This window comes from Rutidosis leptorrhynchoides, chromosome 8 (assembly GCF_046630445.1).
Source record: "Rutidosis leptorrhynchoides isolate AG116_Rl617_1_P2 chromosome 8, CSIRO_AGI_Rlap_v1, whole genome shotgun sequence".
Lineage (NCBI taxonomy): Eukaryota > Viridiplantae > Streptophyta > Magnoliopsida > Asterales > Asteraceae > Rutidosis > Rutidosis leptorrhynchoides.
Genome location: NC_092340.1, coordinates 36,142,049 through 36,150,516, shown reverse-complemented (window position 1 = coordinate 36,150,516; position 8,468 = coordinate 36,142,049).

Genomic DNA, 8,468 nt, shown 5'->3' with positions numbered 1-8,468 from the left:
AGACGTCGTTCTTTCGATTTAAATGACTACCTTTACAAAAACGACTTGTAACTTATTTTTCCGACTATAAACCTATAATTTTTCTGTTTAGATTCATAAAATAGAGTTCAATATGAAACCATAGCAATTTGATTCACTCAAAACGGATTTAAAATGAAGAAGTTATGGGTAAAACAAGATTGGATAATTTTTCTCATTTTAGCTACGTGAAAATTGGTAACAAATCTATTCCAACCATAACTTAATCAACTTGTATTGTATATTATGTAATCTTGAGATACCATAGACACGTATACAATGTTTCGACCTATCATGTCGACACATCTATATATATTTCGGAACAACCATAGACACTCTATATGTGAATGTTGGAGTTAGCTATACAGGGTTGAGGTTGATTCCAAAATATATATAGTTTGAGTTGTGATCAATACTGAGATACGTATACACTGGGTCGTGGATTGATTCAAGATAATATTTATCGATTTATTTCTGTACATCTAACTGTGGACAACTAGTTGTAGGTTACTAACGAGGACAGCTGACTTAATAAACTTAAAACATCAAAATATATTAAAAGTGTTGTAAATATATTTTGAACATACTTTGATATATATGTATATATTGTTATAGGTTCGTGAATCAACCAGTGGCCAAGTCTTACTTCCCGACGAAGTAAAAATCTGTGAAAGTGAGTTATAGTCCCACTTTTAAAATCTAATATTTTTGGGATGAGAATACATGCAGGTTTTATAAATGATTTACAAAATAGACACAAGTACGTGAAACTACATTCTATGGTTAAATTATCGAAATCGAATATGCCCCTTTTTATTAAGTCTGGTAATCTAAGAATTAGGGAACAGACACCCTAATTGACGCGAATCCTAAAGATAGATCTATTGGGCCTAACAAACCCCATCCAAAGTACCGGATGCTTTAGTACTTCGAAATTTATATCATATCCGAAGGGTGTCCCGGAATGATGGGGATATTCTTATATATGCATCTTGTTAATGTCGGTTACCAGGTGTTCACCATATGAATGATTTTTATCTCTATGTATGGGATGTGTATTGAAATATGAAATCTTGTGGTCTATTGTTACGATTTGATATATATAGGTTAAACCTATAACTCACCAACATTTTTTTGTTGACGTTTTAAGCATGTTTATTCTCAGGTGATTATTAAGAGCTTCCGCTGTCGTATACTTAAATAAGGACGAGATTTGGAGTCCATGCTTGTATGATATTGTGTAAAAACTGCATTCAGGAAACTTATTTTGTTGTAACATATTTGTATTGTAAACCATTATGTAATGGTCGTGTGTAAACAGGATATTTTAGATTATCATTATTTGATAATCTACGTAAAGCTTTTTAAACCTTTATTGATGAAATAAAGGTTATGGTTTGTTTTAAAATGAATGCAGTCTTTGAAAAACGTCTCATATAGAGGTCAAAACCTCGCAACGAAATCAATTAATATGGAACCTTTTTAATCAATAAGAACGGGACATTTCAGTTGAGGTTTACGACGCGGTTGTGGTTGAATATAGAAATGGTACTGTTGGCGTTGATGATGGTGGTACTGGTTATGCTGCTGGTGCTGCTGCTGGTGTTTGTAACCTTTGCACCATATTCTCTAAAGCCACTACCCGAGCGCGAAGCTCGTTGACTTCTTCTATTACACCGGGGTGATTGTCGGTTCGGATGAGCGGATAAATAAAATCTAAAATTTGATGTAGTACGTAATCGTGACGAGATACTCAGGAAATGAGAGAGAAAATGGTGTCTCGAACAGGTTCGCCGGTAAGTGCTTCAGGTTCTTCGTCAAGAGGGCAATGTGATGGATGGAAGGGATCACCTTCTTCTTGTCTCCAATGATTAAGGAGGCTACGAACCCATCCCCAATTCATCCAGAATAGATGATGGCTAATTGGTTGATCCATTCCGGTCAAACTGCTTTCGGAGCTGGAGTGGGATTCCATTTCGGAATCCGAGGAACTTGAATTAATGATGAATTCCATTTCGTACGATTGAATAAGGATTTTTCGATATGAAATGATTTTCGGTTATCGGATGGTATTCTAATTACATAGAATATCCATAGATATAGAACAAAAGATTTCATAGATTACGGGGGAATTTGCGGGATATGTCAGGCAAAGTTTAAAGTAACAGATACGATAAGATATGATTTAGCAGATACGCTAAGATATGAATTTTGTCTATACACTACTCATGCAATTAATATAGCAAGACGTGTCTAGACTAATAATGATAAGCAGGTAATTTCCTAAGGATGATAAGCAGATGATTTCCGACTAAAAATGATAAGCAAAACTTTTGACATGCAGACACGGTCGAAGTCCAGACTCACTAATGCATCCTAACGACTTATTAGTTAGACACACTAATGCAGACCTGGTTCGCTAAGACCACCGCTCTGATACCAACTGAAAGAACCCGTTCGTATACATTATAAACGATTCACAATAGTTTATTACATCGCGAGGTATTTGACCTCTATATGATACATTTTACAAACATTGTATTCGTTTCTAAAAGACAAACTTTCTTTACAACGAAAGTTGACGGCATGCATACCATTTCATAATACATCCAACTATAATTGACTTAATAATAATCTTGGTGAATTTCAATGACTCGAATGCAACGTATTTCAAAATATGCCATGAATGACTCCAAGTAATATCTCTAAAATGAGCAAATGCACAGCGGAAGATTTCTTTAACACCTGAGAATAAACATGCTTTAAAGTGTCAACCAAAAGGTTGGTGAGTTCATTAGTTTATCAAAAACATTCATTTCCATTATTTTAATAGACCACAAGAATTTCATTTTCAGTTCTTATAAATATACGTCCCATGCATAGAGACAAAAATAATTCATATGGTGAACACCTGGTAACCGACATTAACAAGATGCATATAAGAATATCCCCTATCATTCCGGAAAATCCTTCGGACATGATAAAAACGAATTCGAAGTACTAAAGCATCCGGTACTTTGGATGGGGTTCGTTAGGCCCAATAGATCTATCTTTAGGATTCGCGTCAATTAGTAGATCAGTTTACTAATTCTTAGGTTACCAAGCAAAAGGGGCATATTCGGCTTCGATCATTCACCCATATAATGTAGTTTCAATTACTTGTGTCTATTTCGTAAAACATTTATAAAAAATTACGCATGTATTCTCAGCCCAAAAATATAAAGGGTAAAAAGGCAAATGAAACTCACCATACTGTATTTCGTAGTAAAAATACATGTAATGTCATTGAACAAGTGCAGGGTTGGCCTCGGATTCACGAACCTATATTAATTATATATATTTATGTGTTGGTCAATGTTTGTCTAACAAATTAGGTCAAGTCATAGTGTACCATAATCCTAATGCTCGAGACTAATATGCATAGGTCAACAAAAGTCAATTTGACTCAAAATGATTTCTAAAATCTATACATAATTAATATATAGTTTAAATGTCGTCGTTTTATATTTTTAAATATTTAAAAAAAAAATTATTAGAGTAAATAATATAATTCATTTATTAATAAATAAAATTTTATATTAAAATTTATATAATAAAATATACTTTTATATATATTAAGTAATAAGATTTATAGAGTTCATTTAATATCATAAAGATAATATGATAGGTATTATTAAAGAAATTTTATTACACGTAGTAAAATATGTTTGTATCACATATTTATTTGATAAAATAATATTCATAATAATAGTAAGTAAAAGTTGTATTATTTTGTAATAATAATAATTATTATTTTATTAATAAAAATATCAATATTTATAATTACTAAGATGATATTATGATAAAATGATAATTCTAGTTATGATAACTTTAATATTTACGACACTTTTTAATATTATCTTTAAAATAATAATTCTATTTAAAATGATAATAATAGTGGTATTTTATAATAACAATGACATTTCTATTAAAATGATAATTTTTATTAAAATGATAGTTTTAATACTAACGATACTTTTAATAATAATAGTAATGATAAAAATAATAAGAACGATAATTTTATCTAAATCAATATCTTATAATATTTTAATTTCATCAAGATACTCTTACTTATTATTTCCTAATCGTTTCATTTAATAGCTTTTAATCGTCTTTTATATCGTGTTCATAATAATGACAATAATAGTAATCAAAATAATTAGGTGTTACTAATATTAGTTTTAATTACAATAATACTAATAATGATAATTACTATAACATTATTAACGATAATACTAATAATTATTTTAATGATAATATCATAATAATAATAACAATAACAATAACCATTTTTAAATAATGATATATATATTAATAATGATAATAATAATAATAATAATAATAATAATAATAATAATTAGATAATAATAATAATAATACTAATTATAACTTTAACGATAATAACGATAGTAATAATAATAAAAATAACAATTTTTACTGATAAATCCTTTTATTGATAAAGATAATAATAATAATAAGATAAAACTAGAACGACGATAATAACGACGATAATAATAATCATTTTTAATACTAATACAAAAATTCGATTGACTATAACTTCAAATCCGTTCATCGAAACCGTTCAATATCTAAATGAAAAGTCTTAATTTTTCGCTAGCTTTCCAACGACATACATATCTTATACCTTATCTCAATCGCATATGTAACTAATTCAGGATTCAACATATCTTATCTAATGGCAATATCAAAAGTACAAGCATGCATAATCCTATATTCTCGAGCACTAGTCAGGGATACACTATTAGTATGTAAAAAATTAAATTATGAGTACTCACGTATCAATATTGAGATTCAATATTGCAGGAAAGGTACGTAGACGCAACGGGGATGATAAATACTAGTTTGACTCACGAGCAATACTCCCGAACCATACCCATAACCTCCATAGCTATAACCCATAATTTCCTTAGCTCTATCCAGCTCGAAGAACAATTTCGAAATCACTCGGACAGCACTCCATCGTATTATTTTATGTATACTGATAATATCTTGAAATAATATGGAGTAAATATATATATACATCTATTGAGAGAGTTTAGAGAAAAATATTTTCAAGTTTCTATGAAATAATGAAACCTATTGAATTCTATTTATAATAGATTTTTGAATTATTAAAGTGAATTATTAAAGTATGAATTATTAAAGTGAATTATTAAAGTACGAATTATTAAAGTGAATTATTAAAGTATGAATTATTAAAGTGAATTATTAAAGTTAAAATAAAGTAAAAATAAAGTAAAGGTAAAGTTTAAGTATAGTAAAAGTATAAAACTATGTACGTATAATATGCGTATAAATATATATAATATTAATTTAAATCGTTATATATATTTAATAAAATAAAATATAAATATCGTTATCTTTATCATACTAGTTAAGTAATGAGTTGTCAAAAGTGGTTCTAGATATTTATAAAAGTTATATACGTTTTAATAATAAAGTTCTTTTTTTAAACTGAAAACGTTTTTGTACGTTTGAAACTAAATCAAATAAATATGAATAAAGTTCTTTTTTTAAACTGAAAACGTTTTTGTACGTTTGAAACTAAATCAAATAAATATGATAATTTTGTTTTCCAAAACTAAATATATTTAAGAATCATTTTGTTTAAAGGTTAAAATAATGGAAATCGTTATATCATAAAACGTTTTAGAAAAGTATAATCATATATATTCATAATAGGTTTTTCGAACGCACTTTCATACATTTAGAAAACTAGCCTTTTACGTTACGTGACGTGTACCATTATTAATAATTTGACTTACTCATCAATAAATTAACTTATAAAAAATGTAACTTATAAAATTGAGCGTTGTGGTCATTTGCTTCTATAAATCAGTGACTCGTTGTTTATCAAAATATATTATTTTAAATCAAGATGTTTTATGACTAAGTTATATATATTTATATTTTCATTTCGAAATATAAATTTGAACTATTTTCTTAATATAGTTTTTCAAAACTAATGCATTCAAAACTTATATATTTAGAAATCTTTTAAATATTAAGAATTACTATTTCGTAACCTTTGTATTTTAAAGTTTAAAATTGATATAGTTCATTTATATACAATCGTTCATAAAACATTTTAATAACCAAATTATTTTATATTCAAAAATTATTTTATTACAAAGGTTATAATAGTAGAAGTTGTTATGTCATAAGACGTTTTTAATAATAAAAGTCTATTATATCGAAAAAGACGTTTTCGTTTAAGAAAGTAAAATCATATATGAATCATATCACGTTTCAAGGTTTTAATTTCCATTTTAATCATGACTCATAGTATTAAGTCTAAAGGAAAAATCAAACGTAAGGAATCATCTTAATGTAAAATGTCGATCTATTTAACTTATCAATATCCATCTTCTAAGTTATATATATTCTACAATTTTACTTTCACGTTAATTAATATACAATTTTAATAGTTTAACTTATCAAAAGTTACGAGACAATTATTGTAAAGCATAAATTGAAAATCAAACGGGAATCTCCACTAACCCTTGTCTAGTTCCCGTTAATTGACACTTTTGTTCCTTCTAATAAATCACTTTACCAATTATTACGAATACCGTTAAAAAGAATAAATTTCTCAAATCATAGTGGACCTCTCAACAGAGACTCGTAATTATAATTCAATGTATCTAATAATTTAATTATTTGATATCATCTTTTAATTCCATTGATAACTATTAGAATATATTTTGAAACAAATACGTTTATATAAAGTATTATACGTCTAATACTTTGCTAATATTTTCAACTTATAATTTATACACATATACATATATAATCATGTTCGTTCATATATTGGTTCGTGAATCATTGGAATTTGGTTGAGGTTAAATGCGTGTATGAACACAGTTTAAAATTCTTGAGATTCAACTTACAAACTTTGCTTATCGTTTCGGGAATATATAAAGATTAAAATTTAAATTTGGTCGGAAATTTCCGGGTTGTCACAATTGCGATTTCACCATATGTAATAACCGCTTACCCATTACACGGCTTGCCATAGCTTACATCTCCAACTTGATTGTATTTTCCTATTTTTACCACAGAAGATGTCTTCAATACTAAGGTTTATTACCGGGTCAATCTTCCACTACTTATGTACTTAGTCCCAAATGTCCACGACGTGTTTACAGAAGATGAGAGCACGATCTATAGTTTCGACACCGTCATCACAAGTGTGACAACGTACTGAACCTAGATCGATACCTCTCTTGTCGAGCTCGGTTAGAATAGGCAGCCTTCTAAGTTTTTATCTCCAGGCGAAAATCTCGAGTTTTTTAGGTACAAGATTGTTGTGCATGAAAGGTTGGCATGTTATTGGTGTTGATAAAACAGTCTCGTCAATGATGTCAGCAAGTCGTTTAGTAGTGAAGTGACCTTTTTACCCATCGTCCATGACCAAGAATCATGTTCCCATACTTGGCTTCGAAAGATGTGATAATTCCGCGAGTATTTAGATATTTGATGAAGTATCGAAAACTATTAAAATAAAGAGTAAAAGGAGAAAAGGCTATAAAGTTTTACTCAAACACTAATTCTATTAGATTTTAGCTTCTTCCCTCATGCTAAAAGTTTTAAACTTTTCTAATCAAACGAAAGTCTTATTAGATATGAGTTTTGTCATAAACGATACTGGTAAAAGCTACTAAAAACTCCAAAAAACTTCATGCCATCATATGTTAGAAAAAAACTTTGTATTTGAAGATCAATATGGTGGCTTACTATTTACATGTGATTTTTAACACCGGTTAGGAGTCACTAATGAGGGTCCGAACGCGACGTTTGAACCCACTCACTCGATCATTTACTGGACAAACATTAGCAGTCCTACTGCCTTTCACAAGGAAACTCCCACGGCGAATACATATGTGCATCGCATGTGATAGAACCCCCTTGGGTGAGGCTCAAACGCATAAACGTCCTAGATCTACGAGGCCCATGAAATGAGCGGATAACCACAAGGAAAATATTTTTGCAGCACATGTAGTCAAACCACTGACCTCCCTTATGAGAAGTCAGGTCACCACCAATGCACCAACACCTTGCGGTTTACTATTAACATGTTAGTTGATGTGTAACATCTAAATGTTTAGAGGATTGAGCTCAGTTCCTTGTGGTTCTTTTGTCAGTGTTTTTTTTTTTTTTTTTTTTTGCAGGATGCGTGTTCTCTTCTCTTGACTTGGGTTAGTTGATGATCACGAGTTGGTTGATCCCCCATTGGTTTTTGTTCTATGGTAGTTTTACCTCTAAATCTTTCAACACAAACTGATCCAAATAAAATGAAAAAAATCTAAAACTGAAAAATCAAATCGATAAACACTCATAAATAATTCATATTAGTAAAAAAAAAAAAAAAGTTTTGAGGACTAAAATGT